The sequence below is a fragment of the Salvelinus alpinus genome, chromosome 10 (assembly GCF_045679555.1).
Source record: "Salvelinus alpinus chromosome 10, SLU_Salpinus.1, whole genome shotgun sequence".
NCBI classification, from domain to species: domain Eukaryota; kingdom Metazoa; phylum Chordata; class Actinopteri; order Salmoniformes; family Salmonidae; genus Salvelinus; species Salvelinus alpinus.
In genome coordinates this window covers 46493661-46515608 of record NC_092095.1, presented here as the reverse complement: position 1 = coordinate 46515608, position 21948 = coordinate 46493661, and positions in this window count along the sequence as shown.

Genomic DNA, 21948 nt, shown 5'->3' with positions numbered 1-21948 from the left:
CAGAAACTAAGTATTGAATCACCTCATTTTGGCCCAAATCTATTACAGTGCATTCGGTATTTAGACCCCTTGACTTTTCCACATGTTGTAACGTTAGTCTTATTCTAAAATGTTATTAAATAATTTTGTCCCCTCATCAATTAACACACAATACCCCATAATGACAAAGCGAAAACAGGTTTGTAGAAATGTTTGCTTATTTATAAAAAAACAAAAAACAGAAATACCTTATTTATATAAATATTCCGGAACTTTGCTCTGAGACTCGAAATTGAGCTCAGGTGCATCCTGTTTCCATTGATCATCCTTGAGATATTTCAATAACCTCACTGGAGTCTATCTCTGGTAAATTCAACTGTTTTGGAAAGGCACACACCTGTCTTACAAGGTCCCACAGTTTACAGTGCATGTCAGAGCAAAAAACATTTCTGCAGCATTGAATGTCCCCATGAACAAAGTGGCCTCCATCATTCTTAAATGGAAGAAGTTTGGAACCACCAAGACTCTTCCTAGAGCTGGCCGCCCGTATAAACTGAGTAATCGGTGGGGAAAGGGCCTTGGTCAGGGAGGTGACAAAGAACACGATGGTGTCACGTTCCTGACCTGATTTCCTTTATTTTGTCTTTATTTAGTATGGTCAGGGCGTGAGTTGGGGTGGGCAGTCTATGTTATGTGTTTCTATGTTGGGTTCATGTTTAATTAGCCTGATATGGTTCTCAATCAGGGGCAGGTGTTTTACGTTTCCTCTGATTGAAAACCATATTAAGGTAGGCTGTTCACACTGTTTGTTTGTGGGTGATTGTCTTCCGTGTCTGTGTATGTACCACACAGGACTGTTTCGTTTGTTTAGTCTGTTCCTGTTCGTGCGTTCTTCGTTATATGTAAGTTCACATGTTCAGGTCGGTCTACGTCGTTTATTTGTTTTGTAATTTCTCAAGTGTGCTTCGTGTTCGTCTTGTTTAAATAAATTCATTATGTATTCCACAAAAGCTGCGTTTTGGTCCGATCCCTGCTCCTCCTCAGACGAGGAGGAGAACAACCGTTACAGAATCACCCACCAACCAAGGATCAAGCAGCGTGGGAAAAAGCAGCAGCAGCGATCGCAGGATTTCTGGACATGGGAGGAAATACTGGACGGTAAAGGACCATGGGCACAACCTGGAGAATATCGCCGCCCTCGTGAAGAGCTGGAGGCAGCTAAAGCCGAGAGGCGGCGGTATGAGGAGGCAGCACGGAAGTAGGAGCAAAATCTGGACTACACTACGTGGGAGGAGATCGACAGGTGGGCGATCAACCCAGGGAGAAGGCCGGAGCCCGCCTGGGATTCTCTGGCGCAGTGTGAGGAGGGATACCGGCGAATGGAGGTAGCACGACGACGCGGTAGGAAGCCTGTAAGTCAAGCCCAAAAATTTCTTGGGGGGGGAGGGCTAAATGGTAGTGTGGCGAAGTCAGGTAGGAGACCTGCGCCAACTTCCCGATCTTACCGTGGAGAGCAAGAGTACGGGCAGACACCGTGTTATGCGGTAGAGCGCACGGTGTCTCCTGTACGTGTGCATAGCCCGGTGCGGGTTATTCCACCTCCCCGCACTGGCCGGGCTAGATTGGGCATTGAGCCAGGTGCCATGAAGCCGGCTCAATGCGTCTGGTCTCCAGTGCGTCTCCTCGGGCCGGCATACATGGCATCTGCCTTACGCATGGTGTCCCCGGTTCGCCAACACAGCCCAGTGCGGGTTATTCCACCTCCCCGCACTGGTCGGGCTATGGGGAGCATTCAACCAGGTAAGGTTGGGCAGGCTCGGTGCTCAAGGGAGCCAGTACGCCTGCACGGTCCGGTATATCCGGCGCCACCTCCACGCCCCAGCCCAGTACCACCAGTGCCAACACCACGCACCAGGCTTCCTGTGCGTCTCCAGAGCCCTGTTCCTCCTCCATGCACTAGCCCTATGGTGCGTGTCTCCAGCCCGGTACCACCAGTTCCGGCACCACGCACCAAGCCTCCTGTGCGTCTCCAGAGCCCTGTTCCTCCTCCACGCACTAGCCCTATGGTGCGTGTCTCCAGCCCATTACCACCAGTGCCTACACCACGCACCAAGCCTCCTGTGCGTCTCCAGAGTCCTGTGCGCCCTGTTGCTGCTCCCCGCACTAGCCTTAAGGTGCGTGTCCTTAGCCCGGTACCTCCAGTTCCGGCACCACGCACCAGGCCTACTGTGCGCCTCAGCCGGCCAGAGTCTGCCGTCTGCACTGCCCGTCTGCCCAGTGCCGCCTGCACTGCCCGTCTGCCCAGCACCGTCAGAGCTGCCCGTCTGTCCCGAGCCGTCAGAGCTGCCCGTCTGTCCTGAGCCGTCAGAGCCGCCCGTCTGTCCCGAGCCTTCAAAGCCGCCCGTCTGTCTCGAGCCTTCAAAGCCGCACATCTGTCCTGTGCCTTCAGAGCCGTCCGTCAGTCATGAGCCGCTAGAGCCGTCCGTCAGTCAGGAGCCGCTAGAGCCGTCCGCCAGACAGGAGCAACCAGAGCCGTCCACCAGACAGGAGCAGCCAGAGCCGCCCGCCAGACAGGAGCAGCCAGAGCCGCCCGCCAGACAGGAGCAGCCAGGGCCGCCCGCCAGACAGGAGCAGCCAGAGCCGCCCGCCAGACGGGAGCAGCCAGAGCCGCCCGCCAGACAGAAGCAGCCAGAGCCGCCCGCCAGACAAGAGCCGCCCGTCAGCCATGACCAGCCAGAGCCGCCTGTCAGCCATGACCAGCCAGAGCCGTCAGCCAGCCATGACCAGCCAGAGCCGTCATCCAGCCATGACCAGCCAGAGCCGTCATCCAGCCATGACCAGCCAGAGCCGTCAGCCAGCCATGACCAGCCAGAGCCGTCAGTCAGCCAGGATCTGCCAGAGCCGCCAGTCAGCCAGGATCTGCCAGAGCCGCCAGTCAGCCAGGATCTGCCAGAGCCGCCAGTCAGCCAGGATCTGCCAGAGCCGCCAGTCAGCCAGGATCTGCCAGAGCCGCCAGTCAGCCAGGTTCTGCCAGAGCCGCCAGTCAGTCCGGAGCCGCCCCTCAGTCCGGAGCTGCCCCTCAGTCCGGTGTTGCCCCTTAGTCCGGTGCTGCCCCTTAATCCAGTGGGGTTAATATGGAGGGTGGCCGTTAGGAAGAGGCCACGGAAGCGGGGATTGACTATGGTGGGGTGGGGACAACGTCCAGAGCCAGAGCCGCCACCGTGGACAGATGCCCACGCAGACCCTCCCCTAAAGTTTTAGGTGGTGCGCCCGGAGTTCGCACCTTGAGGGGGGGGGGGTTCTGTCACGTTCCTGACCTGATTTCCTTTATTTTGTCTTTATTTAGTATGGTCAGGGCGTGAGTTGGGGTGGGCAGTCTATGTTATGTGTTTCTATGTTGGGTTCATGTTTAATTAGCCTGATATGGTTCTCAATCAGGGGCAGGTGTTTTACGTTTCCTCTGATTGAAAACCATATTAAGGTAGGCTGTTCACACTGTTTGTTTGTGGGTGATTGTCTTCCGTGTCTGTGTATGTACCACACAGGACTGTTTCGTTTGTTTAGTCTGTTCCTGTTCGTGCGTTCTTCGTTATATGTAAGTTCACATGTTCAGGTCGGTCTACGTCGTTTATTTGTTTTGTAATTTCTCAAGTGTGCTTCGTGTTCGTCTTGTTTAAATAAATTCATTATGTATTCCACAAAAGCTGCGTTTTGGTCCGATCCCTGCTCCTCCTCAGACGAGGAGGAGAACAACCGTTACAGATGGTCACTCTGACAGAGATCCAGAGTTCCTCTGTGGAGATGGGAGAACCTTCCAGAAGGACAACCATCTCTGCAGCACTCCACCAATCAGGCCTTTACGGTAGAGTGGCCAGACAGAAGCCACTCCTCAATAAAAGGCAGATGACACCCCGCTTGGAGTTTGCCAAAAGGCACCTAAAGGACTCTCAGACCATGAGAAACAAGATTCTCTGGTGATGAAATCAAGATGAAACTCTTTGGTTTGAATGCCAAGTGTCACGTCTAGAGGAAACCTGGCACCAGCCCTACGGTGAAGCCTGGTGGTGGCGTCATGCAGTGGGGATGTTTTTCCGCGGCAGGGACTGGGAGACTAGTCAGGATTGAGGGAATGGTGAACGGAGCAAAGTACAGAGAGATCCGTGATGAAAACCGGCTCCAGAGCGCTCAGGACCTCAGACTGCTTTGTCATTATGGGGTATTGTGTGTGGATTGATGAGGGGGAAAAAAACATGTCATCAATTTTAGAATAAGGCTGTAATGTAACAAAATGTTGAAAAAGTCGAGGGGTCTGAATTCTTTCCAAATTATTATTGTGGGTACAGATTTCAAAGGTATGTCAAACATTCTTCCCCTAAAAAACCTTTCTATGGATATAGTTACAGGAAGATCCCAAAAAAAAGAAATTGTGACATGGGAATAGTAAATGTGTAAATGAAAAAGACAGCTTGTATTCCTAAACTACTCACTGTAACACATGGCAATTTCAGGCCTGAGATTTCAGAGTTTCCGTGTATGTGTGAGCGTGTGTGAGCGTACGTGCCAGTGTGCATGCAGGTTAGTGCATGCTTGTATGTGTATACATGCAAGAGCATATTGTATGTGAAACTATGTACTGTATGTACTGTGTGTGTGTGCACGTCAGTGTTTAAGGTCACAGAGCTGTATGGTCTCTGCCTCTTCCCTTGGGGGATACTGTAAAGAATCAGACCGGTTGTCGGCTACCCTCTCCTCCCCCTCTTCCCCTCTCATCCCCCTTCCCCTTGTTCCCTCCTATCAGACTCATTTGAGTGAAATAGCAGCAGCCTAAATGTGGTTCACAATCACCAGCCTGCTGGAGGCCTGGAGGCTCAGTCAATTATCCTGCTGTCTGGACCACAGTGTGTGTGCGTGAATGTGTGTGTGCATGCGTGCAATTGTACGTTATGGAGAATATGCGTCTATGTGGAGCTAGCTCATAGGTGCAGAGAGCTAGTCACTGCAGAGTGAGACGTTTATCCACGTTTCTTCAAACCTCATATTTCAAAGTGTTTTTGACACCCTTGGTTGTCTCCTGCTGTTAAAACATTACGTTTATGCATTCCATTCCGAATGGTTAAGGTAAGGGTTAAGGTTTGGGATAGGGTTAAAATAAAAATATTTTTTATTTTTTTATTTCACCTTTATTTAACCAGGTAGGCTAGTTGAGAACAAGTTCTCATTTGCAACTGCGACCTGGCCAAGATAAAGCATAGCAGTGTGAACAGACAACACAGAGTTACACATGGAGTAAACAATAAACAAGTCAATAACATGGTAGAAAAAAAGAGAATCTATATACAATGTGTGCAAAAGGCATGAGGTAGGCAATAAATCGAATAATTACAATTTAGCAGATTAACACTGGAGTGATAAATCATCAGATGATCATGTGCAAGAAGAGATACTGGTGTGCAAAAGAGCAGAAAAGTAAATAAATAAAAGCAGTATGGGGGGTGAGGTAGGTAAATTGGGTGGGTAGTTTACAGATGGACTATGTACAGCTGCAGCGATCGGTTAGCTGCTCGGATAGCAGATTTTTAAAGTTGTTGAGGGAGATAAAAGTCTCCAACTTCAGAGATTTTTGCAATTCGTTCCAGTCGCAGGCAGCAGAGAACTGGAAGGAAAGGCGTCCAAATGAGGTTTTAGCTTTAGGGATGATCAGTGAGATACACCTGCTGGAGCGCGTGCTGCGGGTGGGTGTAGCCATCGTGACCAGTGAACTGAGATAAGGCGGCACTTTACCTAGCATAGCCTTGTAGATGACCTGGAGCCAGTGGGTCTGACGACGAACATGTAGCGAGGGCCAGCCGACTAGGGCATACAGGTCGCAGTGGTGGGTCGTATAAGGTGCTTTAGTAACAAAACGAATGGCACTGTGATAAACTGCATCCAGTTTGCTGAGTAGAGTGTTGGAAGCTATTTTGTAGATGACATCGCCGAAGTCGAGGATCGGTAGGATAGTCAGTTTTACTAGGGTAAGTTTGGCGGCGTGAGTGAAGGAGGCTTTGTTGCGGAATAGAAAGCCGATTCTTGATTTGATTTTGGATTGGAGATGTTTGATATGAGTCTGGAAGGAGAGTTTGCAGTCTAGCCAGACACCTAGGTACTTATAGATGTCCACATATTCTAGGTCGGAACCGTCCAGGGTGGTGATGCTAGTCGGGCGTGCGGGTGCAGGCAGCGAACGGTTGAAAAGCATGCATTTGGTTTTACTAGCGTTTAAGAGCAGTTGGAGGCCACGGAAGGAGTGTTGTATGGCATTGAAGCTCGTTTGGAGGTTAGATAGCACAGTGTCCAAGGAAGGGCCGGAAGTATATAGAATGGTGTCGTCTGCGTAGAGGTGGATCAGGGAATCCCCCGTAGCAAGAGCAACATCATTGATGTATACAGAGAAAAGAGTCGGCCTGAGAATTGAACCCTGTGGTACCCCCATAGAGACTGCCAGAGGACCGGACAACATGCCCTCCGATTTGACACACTGAACTCTGTCTGCAAAGTAGTTGGTGAACCAGGCAAGGCAGTCATTAGAAAAACCGAGGCTACTGAGTCTGCCGATAAGAATATGGTGATTGACAGAGTCGAAAGCCTTGGCCAGGTCGATGAAGACGGCTGCACAGTAATGTCTTGAGGGTGAAGACCGCAGCAGTGGCTAACTGACTACTAGCTAGTAGCTAGTTATCTGGCTAGCTTCTGCTTGGGGTTACGGTTCTAAAGTATAAAAAAAATAGCAGGTCCGTACCACATTGGGTGAGGCGGAATGTAGGAATGTATATTCAGTTCCTAGATGGAAAGTGAAATTAAAATATATACGAAATGTATACGAAAAATACGAAGACTATTTACTATTTACTATTTACACGCGACAGGACAATACAGGACAATACAAACACACGTCCGACTGCTACGCCATCTTGGATTCTTATAAAATAAAAAACCACTGGGATTGAACACACAAACCTTCTTATCAAGAGTCGATTAAGCCCATCCACCACCACCACCACCACCACCACCACCTCTCCACAACACCCTAGTAAAACCCTAACCTAATTGATTGTAATATCACTCACAGCTGCCCCTATTGGCCATCTTAAGGCATTTCCGGATGTCCTCAAGACATCCAATTTCAAAGTCACTCTTGAGCAATCTGCCTAAATGTATGAAAGAAGTAGAGGTGGACAACCATCTGATAGTTTATCCTGGTTCTCTCTCTCTCTCTAATAGTTTATCCTGGTTCTCTCTCTCTCTCTAATAGTTTATCCTGGTTCTCTCTCTCTCTCTCTGATAGTTTATCCTGGTTCTCTCTCTCTCTCTCTGATAGTTTATCCTGGTTCTCTCTCTCTCTCTCTGATAGTTTATCCTGGTTCTCTCTCTCTGATAGTTTATCCTGGTTCTCTCTCTCTGATTGTTTATCCTGGTTCTCTCTCTCTGATTGTTTATCCTGGTTCTCTCTCTCTCTCTCTCTCTCTCTCTCTCTCTCTCTCTCTCTCTCTCGCTCTCTCGCTCTCTCGCTCTCTCGCTCTCCCGCTCCCCCCAGCCTGACCCAGAAACCTCTTCTTTTTAACGTTGCAATAATCTTGCCGTCAGGTGTCTTTCCTCCTCTTGTCCTATCTTCCAACATGTGCTGACTCGATTTGAACCTCACTCTCTCTCTCTCACACACACACAGGCGCAGGTAGGTCTGACATGCCAGGTGCCACAGCACAATGCTCCTTTGTTTTGCTCGGGAGTTAAATTAAGATAACAGCTCAATGCGCTTTCAGGCCAACTGGAGCATAATTTCTTCTATATCTGGATTTTACAGTTGTCTTACAGTTGCTATCATTGGGTTTCAGGTAGAGGAAGAGAGAGTCTACACGTATACACGCACACACATCAAACAAATATGCGTATGAATGGAGACGTATACACACATTTCTAAACACACATTCAATGTGTTAATACACAAACGCACACACAAACATTCTTATGCATATGGACAAAATCTGACTAAAGGCTTTCACACACTGTATGTTGGATTCAGTCTTTTAAAATGATTTTATGTCACAGTGTGCGATGTCAACATGGCCAGATTGTATGATTTGCTTCAGTTTTGTAGTCACTTCTGTGATTAGCTTGCGAGGTTAAGTCATCTGAGGTATGCAACGTCAACTGGAGTTGACAGCCCAACAGCACAAGCAGCGCAAACCTCCCTCTTCTGCATGAGTGAAGTGAGTTGGGGAAAAACTGAAAAAGGCTCAATTTCAGACAACAACAGAACGTTGTTGGGGCCTACGACCGCACATAGTGGTACTTCATCGGCAGACCTAGACCCTGTGACACTTGAGCAAGCCGAGACGTTTGACAATCTTTACGACCTACGACTTTGCCGACAATGTGGAAATTTGGTCTGGGACAGGAAAATTGTAGCATAAGACGGCTAAACTCGTACAGTATTTTAAAATATTTTTTTAAATGTAGGGGGTAGATCAGCTTTATTATTGCAGATCGATTGTGTAATTGTCTGCATCATTTCCAATCCCCCATTAAAAAATTGTATATATAATAATTTATATATATTTTTTTTAAATATATTTTCCTTCATTATTTTCCCCTAACCCTACCACCCCATCCCCTAATTGGAGTAAACTAATAGACAACAACACTTACATGCTGACCACACCTGCAAAATAATTTCACACATACATATTATTCAATCATTGCACCCACACTGCTCGCGCTCGTTAACGAGTGTTTGCGTAGTCAGGCACTAAAATAGAACTTGGTTCTATTTGTGATCCTTGACACGCTTTAAGTCCCGCCTCTCCCATCTCTTCGCTGGTTTTTAGGAGCATGTACCCACGTGGGTGATTGAAAGATGAACTGAGGTTCACACTTCAGTTCAGTTGGTGGTGGTAACCCAGCTAGCAATGAGGACTCGTCCCAGAAGCAGCCCTCTTCCGGGGGGCCAGAACTGATTGAATTGGCCCAGAATCGGGTGTCGGACTCGGCCCGGAATCAAAAGGAATGACTGCCCAGAATTGGCCCAAGTACATCGGGCCGTTTCCGTCTACTAGAATTCAGCAGACTTTGCCAGCATCTTACCAGAACCCCCTGAGAAGTGGCCCAATGCACATTTAAATAAATATATACAAAATGCCTTTTGCCTTTGCTTAGCTAACATATGGATGTAAGAGGATTTAGTCATTTAAAATATTATTTATACCCATCCAGAAAATTGTGTCGGAGGAAACACCGTACACCCGGTGACCTTGTGTAACAGTATAACTTTAAACCGTCCCCTCGCCCCGACACGGGCGCGAACCAGGGACCCTCTGCACACGTCAACAACAGTTGCCCACGAAGCGTCGTTACCCATCGCTCCACAAAAGCCGCGGCCCTTGCAGAGCAAGGGGAAACCCTACATATTGGTTTCAGAGCAAGTGACGTAACTGATTGAAACGCTACTAGCGCGTACCCGCTAACTAGCTAGCCATTTCACATCCGTTACACTCACCCCCCTTTCAACCTCCTCCTTTTCCGCAGCAACCAGTGATCCGGGTCAACAGCATCAATGTAACAGTATAACTTTACGGCGTCCCCTCGCCCCGACACGGGCGCGAACCAGGGACCCTCTGCACACATCAACAACGGTCGCCCACGAAGCATCGTTACCCATCGCTCCACAAAGGCCACGGCCCTTGCAGAGCAAGGGGAAACCCTACATATTGGTTTCAGAGCAAGTGACGTAACTGATTGAAACGCTACTAGCGCGTACCCGCTAACTAGCTAGCCATTTCACATCCGTTACACTTGTATGCACCTGGCCCGCCACAGGAGTCGCTACAGCGCGATGGGACAAGGACAAATTGTAATTCGCACGGGTTTTGAACCAGCATCTGTAGTTCACACCACTGCACCACCCAGGAGGCTCTGTTCAACAAAGTGTTTCATGCTTATCAGTTTCCTGGCACAAAGGATCAAAATACTACAATACTGCTTAAACAGGACTCTTAAATCATTTTATTTAAATGTTAAATGGTATTTTATGATCACAGAAACAATGAGAAAATATGGGAAAATAAGTAAGTAAATAACGAAATGTTAATTACATAAAGCAGCCCGTGTAATCATCTGCCAGAGAGCAGCCCCAATCGGCCCGAGCCCCAAGTAATACATTTGGGCCAGATAACTCACATTGGAATTATCACCCATTTACACACAATACCCCATAATGACGAAGTTAAAACATGTTTTAATTTTTTTTTGCAAATTTATTGAAAATGAAATACAGAAATATCTCTTTGACGTTACTATTCGCACCTCTGTCAATACTTTGCAGAAGCACCTTTGGCAGTGATTACAGCTGTGAGTCTTTCTGGGTAAGTCTGTAAGAGCTTTCCACACCTGGATTGTGCAACATTTGCCCATTATTTCTATTCAAAATTCTTCAAGCTCTGTCAAGTTGATTGTTGATCAATGCTAGACAACCATTTTCAGGTCTTGCCATAGATTTTCAAGAAGATTTGGGTTAAAACTGTAACTCAGCCACTCGGGAAGATTCATTGTCTTCTTGGTAAGCAACTCCAGTGTAGATTTGGCCTTGTGTTTTAGGTTATTATCATGCTGAAAGGTGAATTCATCTCACAGTGTCTAGTGGAAAGACAGGTTTTCCTTTAGGATTTTGCCTTTGCTTAACTAACATATGGATGGTCATACCATGGATCATTTAGCTATTGGATTTAGAATTTTAGAACCCCTTTAGGTCTATATATATATATTGATAAAATTCTATATTTTATCAAATATAAAATAATTGATAAAATTCTATATAAATATAGAATTTGAAACGCATTGAATAACATGGGGAAAAAATCTGGCAAAAAATGAATCATAAGAATCATAAGAGTGTCTGTCCTATATCTAAGTGATATGAAAGCTCAGGAAAAAAACGTTTTTTTGGACACATATTTAACCACTTTTTGGGGGGGCGCAAAACTACCTCCATACTTCCATTTTTCTGTATGGGTTACCTTCAGACAAGTCCCGTGACACTTGTGGGGGTCGTAGAGCAAAACGGAGAACACCATAGTGGTCGTGAGTCTCCCCTTTCCATGGAGTGGATCTGGGGTCAGTTTGGCATTTCCCCCACTAATGGTTAAGGTTAGGATTGGGGGAGGGAAAGCTGATCCTAGATCTGTACCTAGGGGCAAATTCTTTCTACTCCCTGCACTTCCAGCTGCTTCCACTCTCAGCTCCTACGCCTCGACAACGGTTGCCAAGCACCACAACTGGAAACTATCACAGAGGCCGGCAGCTGGCCAGCCTGCCAGATGTGCAGCATTCTCCTCATCCCTGTAACCCAAGCTGTAATTCCCTCCCTCCCTCCCTCCCTCACACACACACACACACACACACACACACACACACACACACACACACACACACACACACACACACACACACACACACACACACACACACACACACACACACACACTGGCCTACACAAAATACCCAATAATGCAAAAGTGGAATTATGTTTTTTTGAAATGTTTACAAATTAATAAAAAATGAAAAGCTGAAATATCTTGATTCAATAATTATTCAACCCTTGTGTTATGGCCAGCCTAAATTAGTTCAGGAGTAAACATGTGCTTAACAAGTCACATAATATGTTGCATGAACTCACTTTGTGTGCAGTAACGGTGTTAAACATGATTTTTCAACGACTACCTCATCTCTGTACCCCACACATTCAATTATCTGTAAGATCCCTCAGTCGCGCTGTGAATTTCAAACACTGATTCAACCACAAAGACCAGGGAGGTTTTCCAGTGCCTCGCAATGAAGGGCACCGATTGATAGAAAAAAAGTAGACAGTGAATATCCCTATGGTGAAGTTATTAATTGCACTTTGGATGGTGTATCAATACACCCAGTCACTACAAATATAGACGTCCTTCTTAGCTCAGTTGCTGGAGAGGAAGGAAACCACTCAGGGATTTCACCATGGCCAATAGTGACTTTAAAACAGTTCCAGAGTTTAATGGATGTGATAGAACAAAACTGAGGATGGATTAACATTATAGTTACTCCACAACACTAACCAAAATGACAGAGTGAAAAGAAGGAAGCTTCTAGAGAATAAAAATATTCCAAAACATCCAAGTAAAGCTGCAAAATATGTGTCAAATAAAGGAACTTTATGTCCTGAGGCATATCCTGAGATATATCTGTCACAAGTGTAGGGAGGAGTAGGCAGGAGGCAGTCGCAGGTTTAGAACTCCTGAATGTATTAAAGCACCATATATAAAAGCTGGACGAAACCCAAAGTGCAAAATAAAAAAGTACTCAGGAAATAGTAGGAGAGATTCCTCTCAGGAAAACAAGCAACATTTACAACGACAGACAAAGACAAATGACAGAGGGAGTATATAAACAGTGATAGAGTGGGGATTGGAACCAAGTGTGTGTAATGATGACGAGACAAGTCTGGGGTTGATGAGTGAAGGGTGTTTACCAGCAGCAGGTTCGGCAGCAGCTAGGTCTTTCGACGCCGAACGCCTGAGCTGGACAGGAGGGGGAGCCAAAACAAAGGCTGGTGTGACAATATCCAACACAACACATCACTCAGTAACACTCGTCATGTTTTCAAGCATTGTGGTGGCTGCATCATGTTATGGGTATGCTTGTCATTGGCAAGGACCAGGGAGTTTTTTTAGGATAAAAATAAATGGAATACAGCTAAGCACAGGAAAAATCATAGAGGAAAACCTGGTTTAGTCTGCTTTCCAACAGACACTGGGACACAAATTCACCTTTCAGCAGGACAATAACCTAAAACACAAGGCCAAATATAAACTGGGGTTGCTTACCAAAATGTCAGTAAATGTTCCTGAGTGGCTTAGTTACAGTTTTCACTTACATTGGCTTGAACATCTATGGAAAGACTTGAAAATGTCTTTAACAAAGATCAATATCCAGCTTGACAGAGCTTGAATAATTTTAAAAAGAATACTGTGCAAATATTGTACAATCCAGGTGTGCAAAGTGCTTAGAGACTTACCCAGAAATACAGTACTCACAGCTGTAATCGCTGCCTTTGGTGATTCTAACATCTATAGTCAAGGGGTGTGAAGAAGTTACGTAAACAAGATATTCCTGTATTTAATTTTCAATAAATAGGCAAGAATGGCTAAAAACATGTTTTCACTTCATCGATATGAGGTATTGTCTTTAGATGGGTGAGAAAAAATTTATACATTTAATCAATTTTGAAATCAGACTGTAACACAATAAAATGTGGAATAAGTCAAAGGGTATGAATACTTTCTAAAGGCACTGTAGTCCCTGTTACCATACTCACACCCGCACATAGGTGTCCCCATCTCCAAGGGCTTTTCCTGGTGAGGTAGCAGAACCCTGGGAGTAGAGTGAAGTTTCCCTAGATGTTGATATTGGGTCAGTTTTGCATTTCCCCCACTAACAGTTAAGGTTTGGATTGGGGGAAGAGATGCTGATCCTAGATCTGTACGCTCTTAGAAAAAAGTGTTCCAAAAGGGTTCTTCGGCTGTGCCCATAGGAGAACCTTTTTTGGTTACAGGTAGAAGTCTTTTGGGTTGCATGTAGAACACTCTGTACAAAGGGTTCTACATGGAACCCAAAGGAGTTCTACCTGCAATTAAAAAGGGTTCTTCAAAGGATTCTCCTACGGGGACAGCGGAATAACCCTTTAAGGTTCTAGATAGCGCCTTTTTTCAAAGAATGTACTTAAGGGAAAATTTACCCTGGAGTGCCAAACCCCAGCCGGACTTGGCCCTGCCCACAGATTCCCCCGTAGAAATTAGCCGCTACTCTTACCCTGCAATTGAGGGTTGGTCCGGGAGAGGTGACAACATGATAATGACACACAGACACAGCAGTTGCTAGAACCGTTGTACCCTGCTCCACTAACCGCATGACGGTAGGTCACAGAGTGGATATTTTTTGTTAGTGTTAACTTCTTATGGCTGCGGGGCAGTATTGAGTAGCTTGGATGAAAAGGTGCCCAGAGGTGCCCAGAGTAAACTGCCTGCTCCTCAGTCCCAGTTGCTAATATATGCATATTATTATTAGTATTGGATAGAAAACACTCTGATGTTTCTAAAACTGTTTGAATGATGTCTGTGAGTATAACAGAACTCAAATGGCAGGCAAAAACCTGAGAAAAAATCCAACCAGGAAGTGGGAAATCTGAGGTTGGTCGATTTTCAACTCAGCCCCTATCGAATACACAGTGGGATATGGGTCATTTTGCACTTCCTAAGGCTTCCACTACATGTCAACAGTCTTTAGAACCTTGTCTGAAGCTTCTACTGTGAAGTGAGGCCGAATGAGAGGGGATTGAGTAAGGTCTACCATGACCTGAACATGCGCTGACCATGCACGTTCATGTGAGAGCGAGCTCTGTTCTATCGCATTTCTAAAGACAAAGGAATTCTTCGGTTGGAACATTATTGAAGATTTATGTTAAAAACATCCTAAAGATTGATTCAATACATCGTTTGACATTTTTCTACTGACTGTTACGGAACTTTTTGACATTTCGTCTGCTTTTAGTGAACACGCTTCGTGGCTTTGGATTTGTTTACCAAACACGCTAACAAAAGTAGCTATTTGGACATAAATGATGGACATTACCGAACAAACCAAACATTTATTGTGGAACTGGGATTCCTGGGAGTGCATTCTGATGAAGATCATCAAAGGTAAGTGAATATTTATAATGTTATTTCTGACTTCTGTTGACTGCACAATATGGCGTATATATTTTTGTCTTGTTTGGGCCCTGAGCGCTGACCTCAGATTATTGCATGGTTTGCTTTTTCCGTAAAGCTTTTTTTAAATCTCACACAGCGGTTGGATTAAGGAGAAGTGGATCTAAAATTCCATGTATAACACTTGATCTTTGATCAACGTTTATTATGAGGATTTCTGGAAATTGATGTGGCTCTCTGCAAAATCACCAGATGTTTTTGGAACTACTGAACATAACGCGCCAATGTATACTGAGATTTTTTTATATAAATATGAACTTTACCGAACAAAACATACATGTATTGTGTAACATGAAGTCCTATGAGTCTCATCTGATGAAGATCATCAAAGGTTAGTGATTAATTTTATCTCTATTTCTGCTTTTTGTGACTCCTGTCTTTGGCTGGGAAAATGGTTGTGTTTTTCTGTGATTTGGCGGTGACCTAACATAATCGTTTGTGGGGCTTTCGCTGTAAAGCCTTTGTGAAATCGGACACTGTGGTTGGATTAAAAACAAGATTACCTTTAAAATGGTATAAGATACTTGTATGTTTGAGGAATTTTAATTATGATATTTCTGTTGTTTGAATTTGGCGCCCTGCACTTTCACTAGCTGTTGTCAAATCGATCCCGTTAACGGGATTGCAGCCATAAGAAGATTTAAAGAATAATGCACGATACACTGCGGGGCAAAACCTGTTGAAATTACGTTATTTCAACAGCAATACTGGTTGGAATGACACCATTCCAACCAGTTTTTCCCTTTGTGTAGAAATGTAAATATCAGATCCTTCATTAAAACCTCTTGACGCTAGGGGTCAGATATATCTTTTTTTTACCTCTAATTCCTCCCAAACCCGGATCCGGGAGCACCCCCCACAGTAAAAAAGCTGACTAGCATAGCCTAGCATAGCGTCACAAGTAAATACTAGCATCTAAATATCATTAAATCACAAGTCCAAGACACCAGATGAAAGATACACATCTTGTGAATCCAGCCATCATTTCTGATTTTTAAAATGTTTTACAGGGAAGACACAATATGTAAATCTATTAGCTAACCACGTTAGCAAAAGACACCACTTTTTTTACTCCACCAGTTTTTTACTCCATCAGTAGCTATCACAAATTCGACCAAATAAAGATATATATAGCCACTAACCAAGAAACAACTTCATAAGATGACAGTCTGATAACATATTTATTGTATAGCATATGTTTTTTTAGAAAGATGTGCATATTTCAGGTATAAATCACAGTTCTACATTGCAGCTGCAATCTGAAATAGTGCCGAAGCTGCCAGAATAATTACAGAGACCAACGTCAAATACCTAATTACTCATCTTAAAACATTTCTGAAAAATACACAGCGTACAGCAAATGAAAGCCCAACATCTTGTGAATCCAGCCAATATGTCAGATTTTTTAAGTGTTTTACAGAGAAAACACAATATAGCATTATATTAGCTTAGCACAATAGCCAGAAACACAAGCAATTTACCAGCAGCACAGGTTAGCGATCGTAACAATACAGCAAAAGATATATAATTTTGGACTAACCTTGATATTCTTCATCAGATGACAGTCCTGTAACATCATATTACACAATGCATATAGGTTTTGTTCGAAAATGTGCATATTTAGCAGCACAAATCGTGGTTACACAATGTGATCAGTGGCAACAGGTCATGCATTCTGGTCGGCGCCATCTTGGAAAGGCACCTAAGTTTACGATTATTTATCGATTAGATTGACTAGAAAATACAGGTTGGACAGCAAATGAAAGATGCATTAGTTATTAATGCAACCGCTGAGTTAGATTTTTAAAATTAACGTTACTAGACATACAGTGTGCGTTACAGCCAGACTAGTGCCGCAATAATGGCTGACAAATGCGTTTACATTTTTCCACATAAATACGGAATAACATCATAAATAGCTCTTACTTTTGGACGAGCTTCCATCAGAATCTTGGGCAAGGTGTCCTTTATCCAAAATAATCGTTGCTTGGTTGTAAAACGTCGTCTTCAACTTCGGAATTAGCAGCTAACAATAGCTATGTGGCCACAACATGCCCAAATCCCCAAAACGCAATACTAAGGAAATTCCGAAAATAGCAATATACTCGCATAAACTGATATAACTCGGTTTAAAATAACTTCGTTATGATGTTTCTAACACCTATATCGAATTAAATTACAGACGGATATAGCTAAGGCCGATAACTGAGCGTTTCAAAATGCCATCTTGAGGTCTTGCTTTGCGCAATGACGAACGACGAAAAGAGAGCTCACTTCGTTCCTTGGCCTTTTATCAGCTCTGAGAACTACGTAGACACTCCATTCCACTTCTCATTGGTTACTGACATCCAGGGGAAGGCGGGTGCAGTTCATGTCGACCCATAGGATACATACAGAGCTTTAAACTGATCTGAGAACAGAGCCTCGTTTTCAGACATTCGCAGTTCCTGTCATGGATTTCGCTGCAGAAAGAGTTCTGGTTCACCCACAGACATAATTCAAACGGTTTTAGAAACTAGAGATTGTTTTCTATCCAATAGTAATAATAATATGCATACTGTACGAGCAAGAATTGAGTACGAGGCAGTTTAATTTGGGAACGATAAATGTCCAAGTTGAAACAGCACCCCCTGTAGTGTCAAGAGGTTTTAAATAACGTTCCCATGGTAAACGGACTATTTCTCAGGTCCAGATCGTAGAATATGCATATAATTTACAGATTAGGATAGAAAACACTCCAAAGTTTCCAAAACTGTCAAAATATTGTCTGTGAGTATAACAAAACTGATTCTGCAGGTGAAAACCTGAGGAAATCTAACCCGGAAGTGATTTTTTTTTTTTTTTACCTGTGTTTCCTTGCCCGTCTTTCTACCATTTAAAGGGGTATCAACCAGCTTCCTTTTCCAATGGCTTCCTCAGGCTGTGACCAGGCTTTAGGCATAGTTTCAGGCTTTTATTTTGAAAAATGAGCGAGATTTTTCAAAAGTAGTCAGGTGTCCTTTGATTAGTTCCTGCATGCGAGAGGGGTAGCTCTCCATTTTCTTTCTCTCTTTAATTGAATAGGTTACGGTCCGGTTGAAATATTATCGATTATGTTTGTTAAAAACAACCGGAGGATTGATTACAAAAAACATTTGACATGTTTCTACGAACATTACGGATACTTTTTGGAATTTTCGTCGAACGGAACGAGGCTGTAGTTTTCTGAACATAACGCGCAACCCAAATGTAATATTTATCGAACAAAAATAACATTTATTGTGTAACTGGGAGTATCGTGAGTGCAAACATCTGAAGATTATCAAAGGTAAGCGATTCATTTTATTGCTTTTCTGACTTTCGTGACCATGCTAATTTGGGGCTAGCTGTTCTAGCATTGATTGATACACTCACAAAAGCTTGGATTGCTTTCGCTGCAAAGCATACTTTCAAAATCTGACACGATAGGTGGATTAACAACAAGCTAAGTTGTGTTTTGGTATATTTCACTTGTGATTGCATGATTATAAATATTTTTTGTAATATTTTGCGCCCTGCAATTCAGCGGTTGTTTAGGAAAATGATCCCACTAAAGGGATCCGTAGCGCAGAGGAGTTAATCAGGTCCTTGGCAAAGAAATAGATTATAAATGCTTGAAAAAGGGTTTTGGACGTCAAAAGATTTTACTTATGTACTCAATGGTTATGCACACACTCAATAATTGTGAGCCTATTGCATGCACAGCCAGTGTGGCATCCCAACATGACTCCAAAGATGACGAAAGAGAAGGCCAACCAATGGTCCATTTATATCAGGACTATGGAGCACCCTATCCACACAAGTAGCTCCCACCTACCTGAATCGCCTCTACAGCACCCCAGTGTTTTACAGTCTTACGGTTCATAGAACAAATTCCACAGAATAGCCATGCTCTGAGGTTGTTAGATATTGTTAGATTGACACAGTCGTTAATTAAGTTTGACCTGGGGCATGACCAGTCACCTCACTGGTCGGGTTTAGAGAGATGGTAGCTCTGTTTGAAGTGGTAGCGAGAAATAAGGAACGTTCAAGGAACTTGACCATCTTTTGTAGCCTTCTCATTGGAACTTGAACACACATCTTTTAGTTACAGAGAGCATGTCTATTTTTACTATCAACAATCCTTTAATCTTTTCCGTCTGATTTATGTACTTGGGACAATACAAAAGCCAGCCTTGAGTTGATTCCCCCATGATAATGAATCAAGGGCATCAGTGTGTTAACAAAGACTGCTGATTCCACTTCTGATACCATTTTAGTCTTGACCCTAACCCTTATCTCCACCCGCTCACCCCCATCTGTGCCCTATCCCCCATGGCTTTCCCAGAAGCATTTGTGTTCTGTCACAGGCCGTGACTAGAAGAATGTAAACATGGAGGTTCTGATGAGTCACATGCCTTTTATTGGTATTAGACAACTAACTATCATGGCGACCAGTCAAGGAAAAGTCACCCCGCTTACGAAACCCACGCTGGGCCAATTATGCGCCGCCCTATGGGACTCCCAATCACGCCCGGATGTGATACAGCCTGGATTTGAACCAGAGACCAGGATCCCAAATAAAACGTGAATTACGTTCGGAAAGCTTTTGCCAGTTCGAATAACATAGAGGGGTATCTCCTGGGTGGGTGGCCAAAACTGGGTGGCCAAACACAGAGGGCTATTAGCATAGCATAGCTGTTAGCCGTAGCATTAGCTTTGCCTTTAGAAACAAAGGTATACTTAGCTAGGCTACACTATCAACACAAGCCTCCATAAATCAGCTTGTGTCTGAACGCGTAAAATCCTGGCCTTCAGAGAGACAATTATGAAGTCAAGAGAGAGAGACAGAGGACTCTGACGGAGCATTCTGCTACAATTACTTAGAGGGAGAGAGAAGCTGAAAGCAATGGTGAAGTTGGAGCTGAAGGGAACATCATAAATAACTGCTGTCTCCTCTCTCTCTCTCTCTCTCTCTCTCTCTCTCTCTCTCTCTCTCTCTCTCTCTCTCTCTCTCTCTCTCTCTCTCTCTCTCTCTCTCTCTCTCTCTCTCTCTCTCTCTCTCTCTCTCTCTCTCTCTCTCTCTCTCTCTCTCTCTCTCTCATCCTTTCACTTTTTTTTCTCTGCTTTCCTTCTCGCTCTGTCTTATTCTGATATTCAATGGCTCTCTCTCTCTCTCTCTCTCTCTCTCTCTCTCTCTCTCTCTCTCTCTCTCTCTCTCTCTCTCTCTCTCTCTCTCTCTCTCTCTCTCTCTCTCTCTCTCTCTCTCTCTCTCTCTCTCTCTCTCTCTCTCTCTCTCTCTCTCTCTCTCTCATCCTTTCACTTTTTTTCTCTGCTTTCCTTCTCGCTCTGTCTTATTCTGATATTCAATGGCTCTCTCTCTCTCTCTCTCTCTCTCTCTCTCTCTCTCTCTCTCTCTCTCTCTCTCTCTCTCTCTCTCTCTCTCTCTCTCTCTCTCTCTCTCTCTCTCTCTCTCTCTCTCTCTCTCTCTCTCTCTCTCTCTCTCTCTCTCTCTCTCTCTCTCTCTCTCTCTCTCTCTCTCTCTCTCTCTCATCCTTTCACTTTTTTTTCTCTGCTTTCCTTCTCGCTCTGTCTTATTCTGATATTCAATGGCTCTCTCTCTCTCTCTCTCTCTCTCTCTCTCCCTCTCTCTCTCTCTCTCTCTCTCTCATCCTTTCACTTTTTTTCTCTGCTTTCCTTCTCGCTCTGTCTTATTCTGATATTCAATGGCTCTCTCTCTCTCTCTCTCTCTCTCTCTCTCTCTCTCTCTCTCTCTCTCTCTCTCTCTCTCTCTCTCTCTCTCTCTCTCTCTCTCTCTCTCTCTCTCTCTCTCTCTCTCTCTCTCTCTCTCTCTCTCTCTCTCTCTCTCTCTCTCTCTCTCTCTCTCTCTCTCTCTCTCTCTCTCTCTCTCTCTCTCTCTCTCTCTCTCTCTCTCTTCTCTCTTTCTCTAGGCCAGAGGGAGCACATTTGAAATCCATTAGTGATGGTGTTGCCAGGTGTACATCAGCAGAAGCCGTAAATTGTTTTATTGGATGAAGTTTCTGCAAAGTGATGAGCTCAGCGATACCAATTCCCGGCAAAGTGCTATGTTATTGTGTGTGTGTGCGCGCGTGTGCGTGTGTTGGATCATTCTATGTCTTTGATTGACAAGCAGGCCTTTGCATATTTTTCCTCATGCACATTTCACTATTCTTTCATATCTGTGTCAGTAGGATACGTAATCGTTCACATGAATCGCGTCACCATGCAAAAATGTTTCTCACAGCTGGTTTATCATGCTTTACACGTGCATCAGTAGTTTTTAAGTGATTTTGATAGCTACTGACTGTTCCCCCTTGGACCACTGGTATAATAGCTGACACTGTAGCACCGCAGGGATGTTGCCCCTAGGTGCAGATCTAGGATCAGCTTCCCCTTCCCCAATCCTAACTTAAACAATATAGTTGGGAAAATGCTAAACTGACCTAAGATCAACGTCTAAGGGCAATTAAACCCTACTCCCTGATGCTACAGTTGATACAGTAGCCCCACATCCCTATGGTCATATTGTACATCCACCTCCATCTTTCTGCCCCCTAATCTCTCCTCCTCACTTCTTCTCTCTCTCAATTCAATTCGAGGGATGTATTGGCAATGGAAACATATGTTAACATTGCCAAAGCAAGTGAAGTAGATAATAAACAAAAGTAAAATAAACACAAAAAATGTACAGTATACATTTCAAAGGAATAAAGGCATTTCAATTGTCATATTATGTCTGTGTCAGTGGTGTAACAATGTGCAGATAGTTAAAGTACAAAAGGGAAAATAAATAAACATAAATATGGATTGTATTTACAATGGTGTTCTTCACTAGTTGCTCTTGTGGCAACAGGTCACAAATATTTCTAAGAGAGTTTATCAAAATTGGGTTTGTTTTCAAATTCTTTGTGGATCTGTGTAATCTAAGGGAAATATGTGTCTCTAATATGGTCATACATTTGGCAGGAGGTTAGGAAGTGCAGCTCAGTTTCCACCTCATTTTGTGGCAGTGTGCACATAGTCTGTCATCTCTTGAGAGGCAGGACTGCCTACGGTGACCTTTCTCAATAGCAAAACTATGCTTACTGAGTCTGTACATAGTCAAAGCTTTCCTTAA